Source organism: Podarcis bocagei (genome assembly GCF_964188305.1).
Source record: "Podarcis bocagei genome assembly, chromosome: 8".
Classification (NCBI taxonomy): Eukaryota; Metazoa; Chordata; class Lepidosauria; order Squamata; family Lacertidae; genus Podarcis; species Podarcis bocagei.
Genome location: NC_138133.1, coordinates 30,129,281 through 30,152,237, shown reverse-complemented (window position 1 = coordinate 30,152,237; position 22,957 = coordinate 30,129,281). Strand labels below are relative to the sequence as shown.

Genomic DNA, 22,957 nt, shown 5'->3' with positions numbered 1-22,957 from the left:
TTCATGCTCAATGTTATGTCAAACAAAAATAGCAAAAGTAGGATGAACCATGGTGTATTTTAAGAAACGTCAAAAATGTAATTTCAGAATTAAAATAGAAACTTTTCTTTCATGACTCATGAGGTTGTATACGTGCAATAGGAACATAGTATGTGTGGGGGAGGCAGCCTGTGTTACAAGTTTGTACTAGGCACAAAAATATGGTGTTTGCACCTTGCTTGCATTCGCCCACATAGCCATCTCTCTTCCATCCACCCACCCCCACTGCATCCAAACCCTCTTCCATTGATACTCCGGGAAAAGGGAGAGCACTGTGCTATATTTCCCTGCCTGTGTTTCTATATTATTACCCAGAGGATCCCAACATGGCTGTTGAAAGAACTGCAGACATTTTCTGGCCTTGAGGAACCTTCTATCCTCAAATGTTGCACTTTCCTCTTAAACATTTTTGTAAGGATTAAAAAAACATAAAAAACATAAAAACCACAGCAGGTTTAGGAATACTTATAATAGTTGCACTTTTGCTTTTGACTGAGTCAGCAGGTAAATCTGTTTCCTTTTAGAACTTCATAAATATCTAACAAAACCTACTGAGAGTAAGGTATCAGAGACAAATGTAAATGCCTCTTTTTTAAAATAGCATTCTCAATCACTGTAATTATACCATGAGTATGTTTTTTAAAAGCATAGACATTTTGAATAATGTTCCAAATGCAGTTTCAAAGATTCCTGCGGGGGGCAAAATTGGCTTTCTTTCACCTCTGAAGGGGGAAAAAAAACAAACCTGGAGCGCTAGATTTCATGGAAAGAGACAGATGTACTTTAGTTTGGTGTATATAATAGCAAGATAATATCTTGTTTTGTACTGATTAAATGAGAGCATAAATAGCATTCATATTTCCCCGGTTTGTGTGTTTGGGAGGGAAAGCACATTACATTCTTGATCATGTAATGGATGGGGAAGGAAGTTTTGCTTCAAAAGCATAGCTATTTGCTACTGAAAAACAACATTTGCTTTATTCGTACCAGTTTTAGAGAGGAGGAGTGCAGAACTAAAGAAAACACATTTAAAAGCTGCCAACAGTTAAATAAACTAGTGGTGTCTTGTTAGTGTATTACACCTTGGGGTGGGTGGGGAGGCCGGATGAGCTACCTGTTAAGTTGTGGGCGAACATATCAGATGACACAGCGATTCTTCCAAAGCAGCTCTTTATTTGTAAGCTGGAACAGAACTGAACTGAGGAGCTCAGTCAGCCTGCTTATATAGAGCTCCACGAGAATGCAACAGTAACCATTTTCTGTAACTATCCAATCACTGAATGTCACTTTCGATCCTTCATTTGCATACAAACTATCCAATCACTGAACGTCACTTTCGATCCTTCATTTGCATAACTATCTACAGTATCCCCCTGCTGGCCCAGGGTGAGAACTTCAGTACATAACACTACCCACCAGAAGTGGTAGTGCAGCAAGAGGGTGCTCAGTCTCTAAGCAGGGATGAGTAACCTGTGGCCCTTAAGATGTTGAATGGGCTCCAGCTTCCATCAGTCAAAGCCCGTATGGCCAATGGCCAGGGATGATGGGAGTTGTAGTCCAACAACATAAGGAGCGTCGCAGATTCCCCATTCCTGCTCTAAGCTAATTTAAAAGGTCACACAATGGTTAGTGTAAATCATGTGTGTGTGCATAAAGGGCCTCAAGCCTCTGCCCATGAATCAGGAGACACTCAGAGCGGTTGCGAGACCTTGTGTTTCCATCATGAGTTTCTAAACCTTGGGCTCTTGCCCACCTGAACCATTTAATCATAGAATCATAGAATTGACGAGTTGGAAGAAACCCTGAGAATCATCTAGTCTAGTCCAACACCCTACAGTCCAGAAATATGCAGGGTTTTCCCCTATTCTCCCTACCCCCACACAATCCCCAAATTTGCTCTGGATGGTTAGGATAAGGTTAACAGACATCCCCGCTTCCCGGCGACAGTCCCCAGATTTACAAATCAGTCCCCATACAAAATCCATTGAAGTTGAAAAGTTTCCCCGGATTCATTGGAAAAAAATCTGGTAACCTTAGGTTAGGGGAACCCCTAGAACAAATTTAAGGGATGCTTGAAGGGAGATGAGGGGGGAAATATTCTATTGCACAAAAAGAAATCCCTGCACTGACAAAAGTGGTATGCAACCCAGGGCTTCTTTTCAGCTGGAACTCACTGGAACTCATTTCCAGCGCCTCTCAGGTGGGCGCCATGTGCTATTATGAGAGAACAAGAGGCGTTCATGGTGAGTTCTGGCACCTCCTTTTCTAGAAAAACAGCACTGCCCGTGGTATATACACAACCTTAGTCTAGATGGTAATCCAATTTAATGTTATCTATAGTAGGCGGTATCTGGTTTTCAACATCACAATATATCACCAGCTAAACATCACAATCTCCTGCCAACCTAGCAGTTCGAAAGCACGTCAAAGTGTAAGTAGATAAATAGGTACCACTCCGGCGGGAAGGTAAACGGTGTTTCCGTGCGCTGCTCTGGTTCGCCAGAAGCGGCTCAGTCATGCTGGCCACATGACCCGGAAGCTGTACGCCAGCTCCCTCGGCCAATAAAGCGAGATGAACGCCGCAACCCCAGAGTTGGTCATGACTGGACCTAATGGTCAAGGGTCCCTTTACCTTAAACATCACAATATTTTGATATATCACAATGTTTGAAATAAGGTTGGAACTATGTAGAGGTGAATGTGGTAATGCCCTGGCAACTGCTACTATTTATGGGTCTAACTCTAAAACTGATAAATTTTTACTTACCATTAACATATTGTTAAAACTGTTATGTTATAGCATATTTTCTCTAAACTTAAAGCTGTAGAAGTAATTCAGTAGCATAAATATCAAAGGTACGTTGAGAGAATGTTTCCTAAAAAATTAATTACATTACTAAACAAGAAAAAAAGCCAATTCACAATTGTTATGTATTATCACCGTCACACTTTTAGATATTCAAATATATTTCACTATTGAGTCTTAGCTGAATGTGTGCATCCCACAACACCAGTTATTAGACTGTTAGTTAATACCAACACAGAAAGAAAAGAATGGATACATTTTAACAGAACAAAAAATTGCTAAACAAAATTACTATTTTAGTGCCAGGGGAATTTGCATTTCTTTTATAAACCAGGCCAAACCAGTAATTTTTTACAGAATAAAAAAGGATTAAATATACATATATATTTTTGCAAGGAAAATTTGATGCAGTTAATTACTCAATGAAATAAAATTTACTCAGTGATAGCGTGCTTCAGCTATAACATTACAGATTTCTGGAGAATATAGAAAATAGATTTGCATTCTTATTTTGGTTAACAAAAATAATCCATTTTCCCTGAGGTGTTTCTTCAATGAAAGTTTGTTATGACGAAATTTAGGTCCCTGCTGAAAGCCTGAAGTCATCTACTCAATAAACGTAGTTATTTATTATTACATTTACATCCCACCTTTCTTCCAAAGAGGTCAAGCTGGAGTACATGGTTTTCCCACTCTCCATATTATCCTCACAACTATTTATGTGCTGGGTTAGGCTGAGGGATTGTGAGCTTCATGCCTATATAGAGATTTGAGTTCTGGTCTCCCAGGGCCTAGTCCAACACTACTGCAGCACCTTACACTAAGCACATAGTGGATATCCGGAATGACTGTCTTTGAATATCATGCCCCCTTGACTATAAAATCTTCATTTCTCTGGTACCCATAAACACCAGGAACTGGTGGGCTTTGCCACAGGCGCTTCATGCGACACATTACTTTGCTTTGAAAAATACAGCTGTTTTCTACATTAGAAAAACTAAATATAGTCCTGGCAGACTACTTTCCCTTTTAAAATGTGTGTATTCTAGTCAAGCTTCTTGCCTGAATGTCCTTTTACCTTTCTGTACTTTTCTGGATATTCACCAAATAGGAAGCAAATATTGACAAGGAAGGTTACGGATTTTCCAAAAAATGTTGCTGGAGCCTTCTGCTTCTGTCATGCACTACCTCCCTCATTTATCCAAGCCCACTATTTATCTAAACTAGATGCATGCCTCCTCCCTATCCAGATACATGATCCATTCAAGTATCAGCAATCTATAATTAGCGTGAACGGAGGACTGCAAGAGTTATTTAGCATGTGTGAGTACAGCTTGTTGCAAAGTATTCTAAAGCTGATAGCGCCCTCCAACTCCAGCTGCCCAGTCAAAGTCACAGCCACTGAACTGTACAGTGGTTATGTACTGGATCTGCAGATGCATGACTAGCATGAGTGTGCTGTTTCTTTAGATCCATAACTCTCTTCTGTTTCTGCACGCAATAACCTTGAGATCTCTTTCTAAGGCCTAATAATACATTGCTCTCCCTTTGGGTTGCTATAGTGCTGATGGTTTCCATTTTCAATGTTTTTAAATTGTTGCACACACCTCAATCCCAAAGCAGGGGTGTCTGATTTTTTATTTTATTTGCACAGATGTACAACCTGAGCAAAAGACAGAAGAACTAAAAGCATTAACGCTCCAACAGATCTTGCTTCCCCATTAGCGGTTGGGGAGGCATGTCCCAAAGCCATAACTTTGGATTCAGCACACAGAGCAAATTAAACTTCCATGTCTCTTTCCAGCTTCCTGTTCATAATAGACAAAACAAAACAAAAGACTAGACTTTGGCCTATTGTTCTCCTTCTTAGAGCCTGGTGAGGGGCTGGAATTATCCCATTCTTCTGGAAGCACCATAAGCTAGTTGTTCCTACAGCAACACAGTCAATTCTTTAGAGCCAGTGTGGTGTAGTGGTTAGGAGCGGTGTCTCCGCTCCTCCACATGCAGCTGCTGGGTGACCTTGGGCTAGTCACACTTCTTTGAAGTCTCTCAGCCCCACTCACCTCACAGGGCGTTTGTTGTGGGGGAGGAAGGGAAAGGAGAATGTTAGCCGCTTTGAGACTCCTTCGGGTAGTGATAAAGTGGGATATCAAATCCAAACTCTTCTTCTTCTTCTTCTTTAGTCATGCAGATAGGGTGCTTGTCCACCTAAGGTCATTAGCCAGTCAGTTAGTCAGGCTAAGGCCATTGGTTTGACCACTTCAGCAGTCCCTTCTACTATAAACTACAGTCATAGAGATATAAAATAACAGGCTTGACTGAGATCCAAAGGCATCATCCAAACCAACCTCCCAATCCAATAACATTCTTATTTTACTTTTAAGTATTTGACAACTAATAGAAATATATGCTTAGGATAGAGTTGATTGCACCTCGGTTTCTAATACTGGATATATTGGTAATTTTTGTTTAAATAAAAACAGAAGGTTGTATGCTTTTCAATTTATAGCTAGGATGGGGAGCCTATGGCCATCCAGATTTTGCTGGACTACAACTCCCATCACCCTTGATCATTGGCCATTCTGGCTGGAGCTGATGGGAACTGGAATCCAACAAAATCTCCAACAAAAGCTTTCAGGTACATCAAACGGTACTTTTAATGTCCCCAACCTAAATTTATAATCATCTGATACTATACTTTTCTCATTGGCCTTGGTTAGTTTGGCTCTGCTTTATTCCCATTGGCTTTGGTTTGTTTCTTTTAAATCATGGTGCATCTCTGTATTTCCAGCGACTGACAGAAAGTAGAAGACTAAATATGAAAATGTTGAGAAAGGACATACAGTGTGCCTAACTCAGCTTAAGTCAGGAAATAGTAGAATTCCCTCTGGGAGAACTGCTATGTCTGATATTTCCACACTAAAGGCAACTGGATAAACAGTAGAGATGACACAGACTACTGAACGTTTAGTGGACATATATAGACACTACTTGCTTTATTTCTGCTGCGGGATGGGTTATCTGATTAATTTAAATAAGTGACTCTTCATGGAAACACCCACCCACCAGATAATCTGCATCTTTCCTGATGCCGATGAAAGTAATTAAAGAGGGCAACAATTATTCTAAGTATGCTGTCTTAAAGCACAGTTACTTAGAGGGAAACCTAGTAAAATTAACGGAATGTCATTCCAAGGAATTGTTTAAGGATCAGGCTATCAAATACAGAACTAAAGGAAGGTATCTAGATAAGAAAATTGCAATGATTTTATTAAGAATGTTCAGTACCTCAAAAGATTCACCTTGTCGTATACATAACAGTAACTATTAATTCCAGGACCATTTGGTCATCAAAAGTCCATCAAAGCCTTATTATCATAAATTCTAACTTATTTTATGTTAGAAATTGTACAGTTTGGATGTTGTGTTTTTAATAGGTCTGTGACTGCAGAATACATTTGATTGATGAATTGATTGACTGCCTTTGCCAGGGCCCTTCCCTCGGGACAAGGAAATTGGGTGGGTGGGTGAGAGAGAGATGCAGCTAACTCCACAAGGGCATCACAATGGGCAAACTAATTCTGCTACTCTATACCTTATTGCCAACATCCATAGATGAACCCTGAGAAGACCAATCAGAACATTTTCTCCATCTTCATCACTTGACCTGTCAGGGACTTGTGTCTTGTTCCTTATACGAGCCACTATCACCATCTCAGGCTAGAACTACTCTCACCCAAGATTCTCATAAAAGCCTTTCTGTAATGAGGTCTTCCTACTTCAGACAGACAATTCTCTAGCAATCCTCACAATTTAATCACTTCAAAAATCTCCAGTGTGTGTGTTTTTATAATCTGTTTGCTACACTGAAATCACAACCATCCTCCAAAGACTCAGAGCAGAGTTTTAGCCTTACAACAACCTGACTTGTTCCAGACTACTGAAATGAATTTACTATTTTTTCAAAAAAATAGTTCTCTGGTAGTTCGCAAAACTTGAACAAACATATGTACCACTTACTTATGCCTACTACACAAAACTAAGAACTGAATATTTATTTAGCTTAAGTCTATATGGTGTAAACCTATATAAATTTATACTGTGCTAATTTATGGAATACAGTACAGAAGGCTGAGAGCAAGTTGTGTTGCCTTTCTTCCCACGTTTTTGCTGAAATATTCATCTCCAGGTTCTCCACCCCACCCCCACCATTTATTCCCATGTTTTCTTTAGCACTGCCACAGATGTTTGGGCAGCTTGTGTTAGAAGATATTATGTCTTACCAGAGTGCATTTGTACATTTGCAGCATGTAGGTGATCAACATTCCAGCTTGAGCAAGTGGCTGTACCTCAGTACAATTAATGCTCTTTGTGAATTGTCGTTACAGGTTTATCCTAGGCAAGCTGAAGAACACCCAGGCATTGCATCACTCCACCTTTGAGACAGACATCCTCTGTATACCAAACAGCTGCATCAGAGACTGTGAACATTGTGCACTTCAGAAACACTATAATCATGGCAGATGATGGATGGGTGCCACTACATTTTATTTATTTTTAAATTTATTTATATCCAGCAGCTTCGGCCCTAAAAAGGTTATTCAGAACAGCTAACAAAACATATACAAAAGCAACAGTTCCTATTAAAGCACCACACCACAACTAGTAGACTTCATAATCTACTACATGATCCTGCACCTGGGTAGGAAGAAACAGGAATGTGTAACATTTATCCAGTTCTTCATATTTCATTCAAAAGAACCAAGAACTATTTCATCATCTTTTTATCTTAGCAATCAAAAGCAGGTTGCTCACCCGTAACTGTGGTTCTTTGAGTGGCTGTTGATACGGTTCTATAAGTGTGTGTGTTTGTGCAGCTGTGCAAAGTGCGGAAACTTCTAGAGTGGGGTGTTTAAAAGTTTTGGTGGGAAGTCTGCTCCCATCCCTCACAACACATGCTGAAAAGCTGTGCATTCACCTTCCCGCCCAGTTCCTAAAAGATCATTTGAGCAGCTATATAAGAAAGCACTCAAGCGAAACCAAGTCATAATGGCCTCCACAACAGGGAAGGAGGGTGGGTTGTGTGACTATATGGATCACTGCTTGAAGGACCACAGTAAGGAACCGGTTTTTCTTCTTCACAATCTCTGTGCAGTCCCACATATGGGAGAATACCAAGCTAAGAGGCAGGACACATGACATTGGGTGATCACTGAGCTCAACACAGCCTATCCAAAAAGGCATCCACTCAGGACAAAATATACAAAGCATAGTGCCTGACAAATGTCAATGACTGCAACCATACAGCATCACAACATGCCTGAGATTCCTCTTAGGAAGTGTGTTCTCACCTTGGTGAGGGGTCAAAACAACTAGGCCCACCTTATACAGAAATGACACCTCTCAATTGAACGTCATGGCATCCCTACTAAGTATGGCAGGTCCAAGCAGAAACTACAAAGTTCACTAACTTATATTGTAGACATGATGGGCCGTTAATTTTCTTGTACTAATCTTCTGTAAAAGGAATTCAGGCACCAAGCACAGTCAACTGCAGTATTGCTTAATTCAGGACTATTGTGTAAGGATAAATATCTGAGTAAGGATATTTATTTCCTTACTTTCAGCATTTTTATACCACCCATTAACAATATGGTTTCTGGGCAGCGTAATTTTTAAAAAAACACCATTGGAAATAAAAATACAAAAGAAGAAAAAGTTAAAACAACATCAGAATAAAACCACTAGCAGAGAAAACAATAGCATCCAAGTACTATTCACTATTCAAGAGTTTAAGATCCACACATAGATCTTGTTCGTCTTTCCCACATTCAGTTGATACAGATTTTATGCTGCATTCCAAGAACAAGTTCCTGCACTGTTACTTGGAATCCTGAGCACAAAAGCAGAGGAATGGAAAAATGCTCTCCCTCAGCTGCTAAGGACTCATAACAACTTGCATTCGGGAGAATGATCCCATAAATGGCTATGTGAGTGCCCTTTTGAAAATCCTGTTCTTGGGATTTTTTGACCAGGCACGGGTACAAATCCTCATGTTTCACTGTTCATAGGGTGAGTAGCCTACGTACCTTGGAAAGCAGCCCTGACTAATGTCATAAGATGAAGGAGTATAAAGACCAAGCTCTTTTAGCTAGGACTGAGGATGCCTCAGATTTACATGTTGCTGCCCAATGTGGTAAGCTATCAAGATGCCAGGGTTGGGCATCGGGCGGCAGTCTGAGATGAGCCAGCAGCCATGGAGCAAACCAATAATCAAGTCAGGACCAAAGTAAAACCAAGAGAAAGGATTGAGGAAGAATCCATGATTCAGCCAAAGGATATAGGAATGAACCAGGGCTCAAGAAAACCTTGCTCCTCTGCGAAGCCTTAACAAAAGCAAACAAAAAACAAAAACAAAAAAACTTTTATACTCTTTTCTGTCTGAGAAGATCTAATAGTCAACCTGGAATGGCAGGGTAAGTCCAGTGCCTAACGATACTACACTCCCACATCCAAATTCAGTGGCTCACCACATGGGGCAGCCACACACAAACCCAAAGGCTCTCAGTTTATGCCTCAGTATTTCCTGACATATGCCTGTTGCCTTTGTCCATGGAGTTTTCTTGGCAGGGATACTGGAGTGGCTTGCCGGTTCCTGCTCCAGGTGGATCACGTTTGGTCAAAACTCTCCACGATGACCTGTCCATCTTGGGTGGCCCTGCACGGCATAGGTCATAGCTTCTCTGAGTTATTCAAGCCCCTTCGCCATGGCAAGGCAGTGATCCATGAAGGGGAAAGCAGAGACATCACCTTGCCAACAAAGGTCCGTTTAGTTAAAGCCATGGTTTTCCCAGTAGTGATGTATGGAAGTGAGAGCTGGACCATCAAGAAGGCTGATCGTCGAAGAATTGATGCTTTTGAATTATGGTGTTGGAGAAGACTCTTGAGAGTCCCATGGACTGCAAGAAGATCAAACGTATCCATTCTTAAGGAAATCAGCCCTGAGTGCTCACTGGAAGGACAGATCGTGAAGTTGAGGCTCCAATACTTTGGCCACCTCATGAGAAGAGAAGACTCCCTGGAAAAGACCCTGATGTTGGGAAAGATGGAGGGCACAAGGAGAAGGGGACGACAGAGGACGAGATGGCTGGACAGTGTTCTCGAAGCTACAAACATGAGCCTGACTGCGGGAGGCAGTGGAAGACAGGAGTGCCTGGAGTGCTCTGGTCCATGGGGTCACGAAGAGTCGGACACAACTAAACGACTAAACAACAACAACAACAACAAATTTCCTGACATATGGCACAGATCCTTGGGCCGTGATGTGGCCTACTGTTTGATTTGCCTTTGTCCACCCAGGCAGTTCATTGGCTTCCTCCCCACCCCTCAAGGTTCCCAGACTTGTGCCTGGTTAACAACAGCCTCTCATGTGTTTGTCCCTTGCCTCTCGGCACAGGCTTGTAATTTACTGAGTGTCAACTTTGATAAAGGTAGACAGCAGGCTCCAGAGGGTCAGTTCCCAACCAGAGCCCACATAGCTGGAACACTATGACTGATACAACCTGGCAAAGATATCAGTGCTCTAACCTCATCCTTAAGTAACAAGAACATCTTACAAAGTAATATTTCTTTGGGAGAAGGTTATAGGTTTCAGCAGGAAGAGCGAAAAGGTAATCCTCAGTGAGAGTATCCTATTTGCTAACTGAGAATTAGCAAAAACTAGAAGTGTGAGAGTCAAGTGTCTGCAAGGGATTAATCTGGGATGTGCCACGTGTATTGATGAAGGAAATAAACAGGGAGAGGCATATCTTGAAACCCCAGAAAGAGCCTTTGCCTTGTAGCATACAAGACAAAACGTAAAGCAAAACAAAACAAAACAAGCTGAATATAAAATGTACTTTCTTGTTAAACTTCTTCAGAACACAAAGTTTGAAACCACACATACAACAGAATGGAAACTGAATTTATAAAAAATGTGAGATTAAGCTACAGCATTTCGAGACATGTGGCATCCTTCTCAGCGAAGTTAGTCATGTCACACTTTCCCTCCCCCCCTACTGAGGCATGTCACAACCCAGAGAAGAAGTCACAGCCAAAACTCAAACTTCTATCGTGCTCTTTGTTAAACCAAGGCATGGCTGCATATGACAAAAAAAGCAAATCCTCAATCCTTAGATGCTAAGACTTTTCCAAACTTTATTGGCCCAGAGTGTATGCAAGCACGAGAGTCTAGAATACAAGAACACAACAATATGCCATGAGATAGAACTGGCAGCTGGAATTCCTAATTAACAGCTTGGATCCTCCAAAAGCTCAAATGGCAAGAGCCCTTTGATGCAACGGCAAGATTGCAGCATTTCACTTTTAAAAGAAGATGCCTCCTTGGGATCACTCGTGTATATTAATAGAATGCCATCTGTGTGGGATGGCCTTGCTTGCATTTCACCCTTCCCAACTCAGTCACCAGATGGAGGTTGGGTCAGTGTGGTGAAGTTGCATTTTGTACAGATTATAGGGTTTTCAAAAAAAGATTATTTGTTGGCAACAAAAATGATACATGGAAATCAAAATCATGTAGTGCAACGTTTAGCCGTGGAATGACGGTTTGTGCTGAAGAACACTGGAGCAGGCCAGTGATAAAGCTGAGTCCACCTCACTCCTTCTGGGTTAGGAGAGGGTCTCCCCTTTAATGCGGGTAGTAGTGATGGGAGTAGGACTGGTCTGGGTATGTCTGGGCTGTTTCATGAGAGTGGAGCCTTTCAAGTACCATTTCTCCTGCCACTTCCTCCTCCTCCATTAACACCCCCTAACTGCCCACCATTTTCTAATTCAAACACTGAGGACAGATACTTCTGCTTTTTAAAAATTTAAACTTTGCACAATTTCACTACCTGGCAAAATGCATTAGATTACCCTTCATGGTCTCATAGAAGTCTATAAAATTCAAACCATGTTAATTAGAAGTCAGTTTTTTAAATAAAAAAAATCATACAGGGTAGTAGTAACATCCTGTGATTTTCATAGATAATGAAGAACTCTTCTGGAGAAGGGTGTTGGCATGTGCTCACTCAGCTGATTCTGTGGATGGTCTAAATTAGTCGTGGTTAATATTTGCCTCTTATTATGAATGTCAGGTAGTAATGAAGATGCACGTTTAATCCCAGATCTCAGTTGTTGTCACAGCACTAACCAGGCTAATCACACGCCTAAAACCACTTGCACCAAAATGGTCCTCTTGACTTCACAGTTACTCTAGAGCAGGGTTGTGCAACCTGGGCACATGTGATCCTTAGTCTAATTCCAGGCAGGTGACCTGGAGGGAGAAAAACAAGAAGAAAAGTGGGGGGGGGGCAGAGAGAAAGGAGGGTGGCTCCAACCCCACCTACCTTTCATTCCAACACTACTAATTTCTGCCATGAGCCTCTTGGAAGGTTACCCCCAAAGGAATGCAGGCCCCAAGAGTAAAAAGTTTGTTCACCCCTGCTCTAGAATAACTGATTAAAAGTATTGTTGCTGGAAAATGGTCAGAATAAGGCTTCAGAAGCCACACAAATAGAAGGGGTGGCTCAAATAACCGCTCTCTTTTTCTGAAAGCTGTATTTGATAATGCCATTTTGACTAAATCAAGGCCAGCACTCAAGAGAACACTATATCAAGACCAGCATCAGAGAGCTCACTATCAGTATATATCAAAGGTGGGGAAACGTTTTCAGTCTAAGGAAAAAGTGGGCAGGGCAACAAATGAAGCAAACATTTTTAATACAATAGGCAAGTTTCTGCACACATTCATATGCCTCTATCCTTCATACAAAAGCATCACCAGAGTTCAATGACACATTCCAGCCAGGCTTTGGGTGTGAAGTAGCAGTATGATCTGAGGAAGGCAGGGGTAACCTGGGAAGGGTTCCAGGGGCCAGACAGAGATGTCTAGAGGGCCACATTTGGCAGCTAGGCCTGATGGTCTCCATCCCTGCTATATATGATAGTAATAAATAATATGCTAATAAATGACTGTCCATAATTCTCAATGCCTGCAACACAGAGCATGAAGGATCTGAAATGTCCTGCCCCAGCGACTAAATTTAGAGTGTGGTCAAGTGCTTGCACTTTCCCTGGAGCTATCAGGAACACAGCACACGAAATGGCTTATCACTAACTCTTGGGATTCTTCATAGCTCATTTACTCAATATACTCAGAAGCTTTCTGTTGGTAGAGCGGAATCAAACCCTTGAAAGGTCAGGCTTACTCAGGGCCTTATAAGCTCTGGCTTAACGTGAGGTATAGCTAGCCAGTGTTCAGTCTTGACACTAGGACTTAGGCCATGAGAAATGTTGTTTAGTGAATTTCATGTGTACATTTTTCAAGGTGGCCTGCATAGCTTATATCCAGCCACTGATATGAATCAGACCTACTTCAGAAAGGTTTCTGGATCGTGTTCCTGCAGATCATAACTGTGGTTCATAACAATGAAGACAATTCCATTAAGCATCTGCCATGATGCAGTGGTTCCTCCCCCCCATTCCAATATCTGGCCAAGGCCAGATACCAGAACTTGTTGTGAATGTCTGAGTCCAGTCCTGGAATGTGTGAGATAAAGTGACTGCTCTGAGCACGTATAAAACGTGCTTCCCTCACTGCTGCAGATGCAATACCCAGTTTACATATTTATGAGATTACACATCTGGGATTTGTGTGAAATGGAGTGAGGACCCCTTGGTCAAAGATGTGATTTCTAGGAATGCCTGATTCAGGCTGGCACCTCTCATTTTGAAAATGGAACATTAGTATAAGTACATCTCAGTGATTTGAAAAGCTCATTGTTTTTGAAAAGCAGTCCAGAAGTCACTTTCTGGCCTTGCTTGGTTTTAGTTCATTAGGGGACACCGTGGTAATTGTATAAAAGCTGTGAAAAGACATGGATAAATTTACTCAGCACCTTTCTTCCTCAATGGTTTCTTTATTCTGATGTCAAATATTTGATTTTCTTCTATTTCAAAGTATAATAATATTCTGTTAACTTTTTTTTTACTGTTAATTTAAGTGCCATTAGAAACTTGAGAGCTTGCCTTTTGAAGGAATTCATGTCAAGGCTTTTTGATAACTTACTCTGGATGTGAGAAGCCTAGGAATCATTCATGGTGCGCTTGCTCCTGAGTGCTTACTGTAGTGTCTGTGTTTTGCTACAATCTCCCTGGGTTTCTTCTCGGCTTACCCATTGTGGTTTGTCTCTCACATATGAACACAGTTCGCTGGCTACCTAATGGGACTGTCATCAGCCACAAAATGGCTACATTTGTACTTAATACTAAACCAAGTTTTAGCATTACATGCATGCATAGGAAGGAGCTGCCACAAGGCTCAAGCTTCCATACTCCCCCATCTCCTTCTTCTGTGCAGCCACAATTGCTGGTTTGCATGTAACAAACCAGTTTTTGTGGGAACTGAAACTCAACCCTGCTGCATGGGAAGATGAGGAGGGCATGCAGGAGCCAAAGATCTATGGTGACTCCTTCCTGCTTGTGCCCACAGTGCTAATCCATGGTTTAGTGTTACATGCAAATGTGGCCATTAACAATAAAGGAAAATATTACAGCAATGCATTGCAACAAAAAACTTTATTTATAAAAAGGGGAGAAGGGACATGAAAAATGATGTACAAACATCCTTTATTGCTTTTGCATTGTACTAGTGAGCAACTGGGAAGATGTAACTAACTGTCTAGCAACCAACAGTGTGATGCCCTCAGTTTACTCCCAGCCTTGAACAAGTTTCATGTCAGCATGTGGACAGTTGAACCTATCAAGACAGGCCAATTGGTATCTTTAGACTGTACAAGTCCATGCTGGATTTCTGGTTTAGTACACTTATTAGCAGCTATTTAGAGTGAAAATCCTTTATAAACCGGAAGCATTGCTGTACAACATACAAGGCCAAAAGGTCCGTGCAAATTCATGTTTGGCTTTTAATCCATGGGCTAGAGCTGGCAAAACTAAACTGACAATTGGCTCCATATATGCCCCAAACTCAAAGCAATTAAAATTCATCCAGAAAACACTAACAAAAATCCTCTCCTTCTATGCAGGGGAAGCAATCTTGGAAGGTGATTTCAACCTAAATCTGAGAGATATTCCACCTACAACCCCATGGGCTACCTTCCTCCAAAATATACCCCAAACAACTAGAGATTCTTATAAATTACTAAAAATGCTAAAACAGAGGCCTATACGACATCTGAGGCAAAAAAACAACAACCAGGAGACACCAGCCACACATTCCAGGCGCCATGGCACAACGCCCAAACTGGATAGCATTCTGCTCATGCAAGTCCTGATCCTTTTGGTTGAAACAACAAACATTGGTAACATTAAGGTAACAGACCACAAACACCTCCCTTGTTCTCTTATAATGGCAATGGCACCCACTTGAGAGGTGCCATAACTGAGTTCCAGAGAGTTCTGAGTGAAAAAAAGTCCTGCCTGTATATTTGGGGTTTCTGTGGCAAATGCTTACAGCAGACAAGGATCTGTTAGAATCATAATCAACCTCTATATGTGCATTGATGTTTACTTTCACCATTAAACATTTTCACATTATGTAAACACAGGCCTCGTATGTGCTCTGATACCCGTCTATCCTTGGAAGAAGAGACTGACAGGCCCTAAGTGCTGTGGGATTTTCTTGTCAGTCTGACTGACAGCTTTCAAGGAGACAGCAGTTCATTCGACTTTCAGATGTCATCTACATGAATAATATGAAAAACAACTCAGCTTTTTGTATTTCCCTAATACTTTCTCTTGGATTTTAGTGACAGCTATAAAACTCCAGTGCTTTGGATGAGGGAAAATACTTCCACCAACTCTCCAAGCTCTAAAGCTCACAATATACAAAAGCTTTACAGCTCAAGACCTTGCAATTGTTTTTCTTTTATCATTCAGGCACACAACACAAATCTCTGCAATGTTTTAAAACATACAATATACTTTTAATGCCTCAGATGCATTACACTCTTTTGACAGCAGCTGGCATTTCACCACTGATATTATTTTAGTCATTTGACCATAATACATGCACAACAACTTCTACAGCAATTTCCACGTGATCGCATACCACTGGTGAATAGGCAACAGCATCAGCGGTTTGAAGGGCTTAAACCATTATAGGATTTAAGATTACAGACATGCTTATTCCACCACAAGGATGCAATAAATAATCCAATCTATATGTCTGTGTAGGGGGGGGCTGTCCCTGCCCCCTCATCTCATAAAACACTTCCACAGATCATCTGCCTCTCTGCAATCCAAGTCAGAGTTGCTCCCACTTGAATCAGTCCCTGATCCACCTGTGATCAAAAGTGTCCAGCCAACTTTTGCTCAAATGTAGTTTCAAAAGAGCCTTTTCTGTCACCATTTAGGCAGGGGTGAAATGCACTCCACTGGGTAGTGAATATTCTTCATGCCAGTTCTGGAGCAGTCTGAACAGGGCTCCATGGTTTGTTTTGCTCCATTAAAAAGATTTTCTTACCAGTATTTGACAAGTGCTATCACATCTTCTCCAGGCAAAACATTCCTGGTTACTTCAAACTTTCTTTTCTAACGCCATCTTGTTGCCATCCTCTCGAGCTGTCGTCTGCATTGTTCTTAAAAGTGGCGCTCAAAACTGGACACAGAACTCCATATAAGGTCTGACTGATGCAGAATAAAGAGGAAATGTTTCTTACGACTTGGAAGCTACAGTTCTATAACTGAAGCTAACTCATGTACAGCTTATGTTTAACTAAATTCTGTTGCTCTTTACACAAGTATTAGTACCAAGACAAGTATCCCCCATCCTGTACCTACACATTTGATTCCTCTCACCTGCCACCCATTTTAGTGTAGAACTTTGCAGTTGATTCTGTTGAAATTTATTTTGGTCATTGCAGGTCAAGTATTCCATTCAATCAAGGTCATTTTCAATTTTATTCTTTTCTTCCATGGTGCTAGTTATCCCTCCTGATATTGTGTCATCTATGAACTCAATAAGGAACTCCTCCTCTACTTCATATTTTTTTTATTTATTTCATTAAATTTATACGTAGCTTGATAATTATTCTGAAAAATCCCAAAACAGCTTATGAAGAGAATGAAACAATAAAATCATAAAACAACTTTAAATAATTCAAAATTAACAGTAAAACAGAACACATTCTACACATCTTGGTAGGCTTGTATAAACAAAACTGTTTTTAGCAGGTGCCAAAAAGAATACAATGAAGGTGCCTTCATGATGGCAATAGGCAGGTAGTTCCACAGTGAAGGTGCTGCCACACATATAAGAATGAATGATTTTAAAATGTTGAAGAAGAGTATTGGGCCTAGATCAGAGGTCTGTGACACCTACTCAAAGCCTCTTTCCAGTTTGATGAAGAACCATTTTTTAATGTCCTTTGAGTGTGGTTTTCCAATCAGCTGCATATCTGCCTGAGAGTATTAACATCTAGGCCTCATTTAGCCAGAATGCCAACCAAAATATAATGGGGAAAATTCACAAATGCTTTGCTGAAATCAAGATAAATTACATCCACAGCATTCCCACAATCCATTAGGCCAGTAAAAAGAGAGAATATTAGTCTGGGATGATTTAAAAAAATAAAATAAAACTATACTGAGCTCTACATTGCTTGAAACTAGCCTAAGCAACTTCTTATAGGCAATATGCAAGTACTGTGCAGTCTTTTCAGAATTATTTGTTGTGGCTCAACTCTTCAGTCATGTTTACATGATTTCTTTAATAACTATTACTGCTAGAAACTGACTTTGTTTAAAGTGAGATCCAGGAAAAAGTGCCTAACAGCATGCATACCATATGGCAAGCACACCTGTTTTGTGTACAATGTTATGCAGCTGAAAGGGAAGAATATTATTTGAAACATACAGTACCTGAATGTCTCTTTTTCTGATCTTAGTTTTGCTGTTTGCAGTACAGTATTGATTCTTTGGCCCTTGTGCACCAATTAGATAATACCCTTTGATTGCTCTGATTGTTGCATTTACAGTGGTGCCTCGCAAGACGAAAATAATCCGTTCCGCGAGTCTCTTCGTCTAGCGGTTTTTTCGTCTTGTGAAGCAACCCTATTAGCGGATTAGCGCTATTAGCGGTTTAGCGGCTATTAAAGGCTTAGCGGCTTAGCGGCTAAAAGGCTATTAGCGGCTTAGCAGCTTAGAAAAAGGGGGGAAGCGAAAAAAATCGCAAGACTCGCAAGATGTTTTCGTCTTGCGAAGCAAGCCCATAGGGAAATTCGTCTTGCGAAGCGCATCGAAAAACGGAAAACCCTTTCGTCTAGCGGGTTTTTCGTCTTGCGAGGCATTCATCTTGCGGGGCACCACTGTATTTCTAGGTAATTGCAACTTTAACTCTCAAGACGTGATGGAAAGGAAAACAAATCCAATGATGAAAGTTTAAAGGAATTGGGTAGGTTTGGCCTGGAAAGAGCTGAGTGGGTTGTCCATAACAGCACTCTTCAAATGCCTGGAAGTCTGTCACACAGAGGAGGGGAAAGACTTGTTCTCTGCTGCCCCACAGGGCAGGATTTAATCTAATGCAATGAAGTCACAAGAAGTGTAGAGTTGCATTAGGTGACATATCTTGATGGAAAGAGAAGCACAACAATGGAACTAATCACCTAGAGGGGTGCTGGGTCCTCTTCTCATTGGGGGGCTATGTGCACACTATACATTTCAAGCACATGACTTCCCCCAAAGAGTTGATACAATTCCCAGTGTGCTCAATAAACTACAGTTCCCAGTATTCTTTGGGGGAAGTCATGTGCTTGAAATGTATGGTGTGTACACAGACAAGGTCTTCAAGCAGAGGCTGTATGGTCATCTGCTGGGGATGCTCCAGCACTGTGTTACACTGAGCAGGATATTAGATGGCTTACAAGGTTCTTTTCATCTCTGTGATTCAATGAAATTCTGCCCGTTGTGTAGAAGCAATTTATCTGTCAGCAGCCCCCACACGGCTGGGAGAATGTCTGAATGATCCAAACACAAAGGCGGTGCACTGATTACATAGACCTGCAGACTGTCCCGTTCTGAGGAGCAAATGTGCAAAGGGCAATACGGAAAGAACCTAAGGCCTAAGTTGGTTCAGGGGAGAAAGGCCTGTCTAGTCCAGCATTCTCTTCCTCAGAGTGGCGGGTCAGAAAGCCCACCACAATATGTACAAGACATGTAAATACATTCACATGCCTTGCTGAGTCATTTAATTTTTTCTTCTAGCCACACAGGACGGAGCTGCTTCTGGAAAGAGAGTCCCTTGTGGCTGAGAGAACTTAAAAGCTCTTCAATTCCAAAGTAGGTGGGAGGGGGGATTCCAGGCTTGCTGACTGCCAAAGCCACCCACTCTTCATCCCCTGCCATGAGCCTTTGTATCCAGGTGCTAGACACATAGCAACAGCATCCTAATCTCATCTGTACTGAGAACCATTGAGCAGCAGCTGCATGAAAGGTATAAGCAGCTATTTTCCTGACTCGGGTGAGTATTTTCCTGGCTTAGGACCAAATTGGTGGCTGTGGCATGCCTTTTTCTTTCTTTTTCTTTTTTTAGTTGGCTTGAGAACAACGTGATGAGCATGCCATTTAATTTTTCTGGCCTGAGTTCATGTAGTTGAGCAAGCTGAGTGTCTAGAAGTTGTACTGAATGCCTTTTGTTGTCTCTCCTTTCCTCTTTGTAATAACTCCTTTGCAAGACTGTTTGCAGGCAAAACCCATTGGTTTTTGTTTTGGAAAGCACTCAGGAGGTGCCCGAGTGAGACATAATAAGAAGTTTCTTCTTCAGCCACAGTGGGATGTAAACTACATTTTCTTTTTAAAAAAATAAAAATAAATCAAAGATCCTTACAGATATTTTGCTGCCTCAAAGTATTTGGCTACAGGCCTTGGGGTAATAAAATGTTACATTTATGCAAAAAGACAGTGGAATAAAGAGCAGACGAGAGTTGAAATTATGAGTTGTGTCCAGTGTGGGACCAGTGGGCATTCACTGGAGCATTATTACCATTTCATCAACTCCCACTGTGCGCCCCCAAAATTCGCCCCAGGGGGTCCCCAAATCCTCTGGATCTGATTTGAAGAGTCATGGGGACAAGAGAGCATAGAAGGAGAACAGAAAGCCCCAGTGCACCCATGTATGCCTGCTGCACCAGCAGAGCTGCAGCAGTGGATAAGGCCCTATGTCATTTGGAAAATCTTAGCACAGATGTGAATCTGACACACATCTTGGGAAGCTTCATGTCTCAGGTGAATTTTACCAAGGCTTCACATGTTTATATCCTGAAACAATATTTGAACCTGAGTCAAACAACTGCTGAGCTGTTTGCAGAATCTGGGTTTGATTTCTGGTGTTTGCTACACACACCTTTAAAACCAGGGCTTGCAACTCTGTGCTGAGCTCACTATTTATTTATTATATTTCTTTCCCACCCTTTCTCTCAAAGGAGCCTAGGGCAGGAAACGAACAAGCAATAAAGCAAAACATCTTAAAAAACAATTCCAATATAGATGTAGGCCGGGAAAGATATCCACTTAAAAGACTTGTTAAAAGAAAGTCTTCAGCTTGTGCCCAAAAGACAGCAGAGAAATGCCTGTCTAATATTTAACAGGAGGGAATTCCAAAAACCGGACCAACTATATTAATAACCATGCAGTAATTTGAAGTTTGCAGCAGTGAATCCATTGGTAACATAATTTTCCAAAGTAAAATGATGTGCTTGTTTTCGAATGGATTAACAAGCTTGCTTCTGTAAAGAAAGTTAAATAATGTGTGACTTTTAAAATACAAATGAATACTACTAGTGCTTGTGTAGTTTCAGCATAGCTACCACTTTGATGTTTGTTGGTAAAATACAGATTCCTGAGAAGATGTTGGCATTGTGAGACCATTCTAAAGCTCCTGAGAGTCTGGGCGGGGAGGGGGATAAATCAATGTATGTTTAAGATTCTAAGAAAGCCGAAGTATGGTGATAACAAAGATGTGGGAACTCTTGACACTACTCCAGCTGAAGCAAACTTTCAGCAAACTCTAGAGAGTTTCATTCAACAGGATGAGCTTACCAAGAAAACAGTCATTTCTGGCTAGGTCTCCAATACTAGCAACAGCTGTGAGTTCAGCTGGTAAACAGTTTTGTTTTCTGCTTGTCAGTGAGCTTCTAGAACAGATGCGGAACGCATAAAAAATAGGTCACTGAAATATAAAAAGGAATGCACCAAGCTGAAAAGCTTGTAGTGCTCGGATATTGCTGCAGAGCTCGTAATGTCAAATTGTACACTGCATGTGGTTGTACTATACATCAGACTGTCTTCAAATGATAGGATTACCTAGAAATTTCACCAATTGCAGCAAGAAAGCTTATCAGCAAATAGCGTAGGTGAGCTCCAATTCTTATGTTTTGGAAGCCACATAGTTTCTGCCCTTTATTATATTGATCCCACACTACAAAGCAGGACAGCAAGGAAGAGGAACCAGCAACTCATCCTCCAAGCCATTGTTGCCCCCTCCCACCCAACTCTGGTCAAAGGAACACTGGCATGGAAGTAACTACATCACCAGCCCCTCCTATTGGCACACAAATGATTCATAGAATTGTAGAGTTGGCGCTCAAACCCATGACCCTGAGATTAAGAATCTCATGCTGAGCAAACTGATGGGTTGCTTAAAATGGTACAAGTAGGCAGAGTAAGGGCTTGGAATAGGTACAGTGTACCTTCAACTTCGCAGCAAAACATGTGCAATAGTTGTACTCGGTGGAGAAATAATCACTGTTTCCCTGTAACTACAGTTATAGACTACACAGTCTCGCTCAGAAATGTGCATAACCTCAAACTTATTGTGACAAAAGTGTATCATACACCAAAACACCTAGGAAGGCCAACTCAATCATGTACAAAACAGTCTCCCAGAATCAGCCCCCAGGAAAACTACCCACGCCGCTTTTATGGTGTTTTCCATGCTTTGTTTTGTGTTTTGGAATAAATGGCAATCTTACAATAGTATATTTTTGATTTCTGATAGCAGTTATTGACCATTGGTATACATTTGAACTTTGGTATGTTTTGTGTCAAACATAATCCAATTAGGCTCTTGACATATTTATCTAAAGAAAAAGGAGTATTAGCATGCATGTTAGCATGCATGTGTGATATCATTCATTATGAATTCATCTAACTATCCAAGGGATGGGGGGAAAGTCTATGGGTGAATGACTTTTCCTTCATTATTTCCAAGGAAAGTCATTGCTAGGGTTATGTTTTACATATCAAAATGTGCAAAGAAAAATCACGCTCTATGAGTTTTGTTCAGAGACGTAATATCTAAAACAATTCTATGGCATTCTGTGTCAGTGCTCAAACTCTGATCTTTATTTTGAAAGATACTGCGTTACACACAGAAGAGTGGGTAGGTAAACAACAATATGTTGGGATCTCCACTTAAGAACGTAAGAAGGACAGGCCGGATCTCGTTCTCATAGTGGCCTGTGGGAAACCTGCAAGCAGGATTTTAACCCCAGGGGCAATCTCCCCGCCTGTGGTATTCACAGAAGCATAGCCATCAATAGCCCTTTACACATTCACTTTTCACACAGCAGACCAAAGTTGGAAGACCATGACAATTAATCCACCCATCAAGCTGGGGAGAACAATTTTCTTCGTTTGTCCCATATGTTCAACTCAGCCCCCTTTTTCCAGGAACCTCTCCCACACAACTTTGCACGCAGGTACATCCTTACTCGGAAAATTGCTGGTGTGCGCCAGTCTACACCAGTGAGGGAAAAGGCAGCCTAAATGGTAGAGATAGTTCCCGGCTCTCCATATATCCAGCCTGGTTTCACATTAGCCCTGCTGCTATACATATATGACCACATGAAGGGCTCTAACAGTGTCATCTGACCTGACCTGACCTGGGTCTACCAATGACGACTCAGAGGAGAGACAAGAGGATTTGCAGAAAGTGATGTGTGGTGGCTGGTGCCCATTGCGACTGGCAGGGCAGGAGGCAGGGAGACCAACGGTAGATGCATGACAAGCAGAGTCACCCTCTGACTGGTGGTAAGTCAAAAGGCAGCCAAGTGGAAG

At 41.4% G+C, this 22,957-nt stretch overlaps 1 long non-coding RNA gene across 1 annotated transcript in view; it reads left to right on the top strand.

Annotated features, from left to right (window-relative positions):
• The window catches only part of LOC308593965, a 33,709-nt gene extending 11,909 nt beyond the window's left edge, over window positions 1-21,800 (top strand). The window contains exons 2-4 of the long non-coding RNA XR_014011158.1: window positions 14,929-15,215; window positions 18,223-18,296; window positions 19,106-21,800. This is a non-coding gene — a long non-coding RNA (uncharacterized lncRNA). The remainder of the gene's footprint in view (window positions 1-14,928; window positions 15,216-18,222; window positions 18,297-19,105) is intronic.
• The last annotated feature ends 1,157 nt before the right edge of the window (window positions 21,801-22,957 follow it).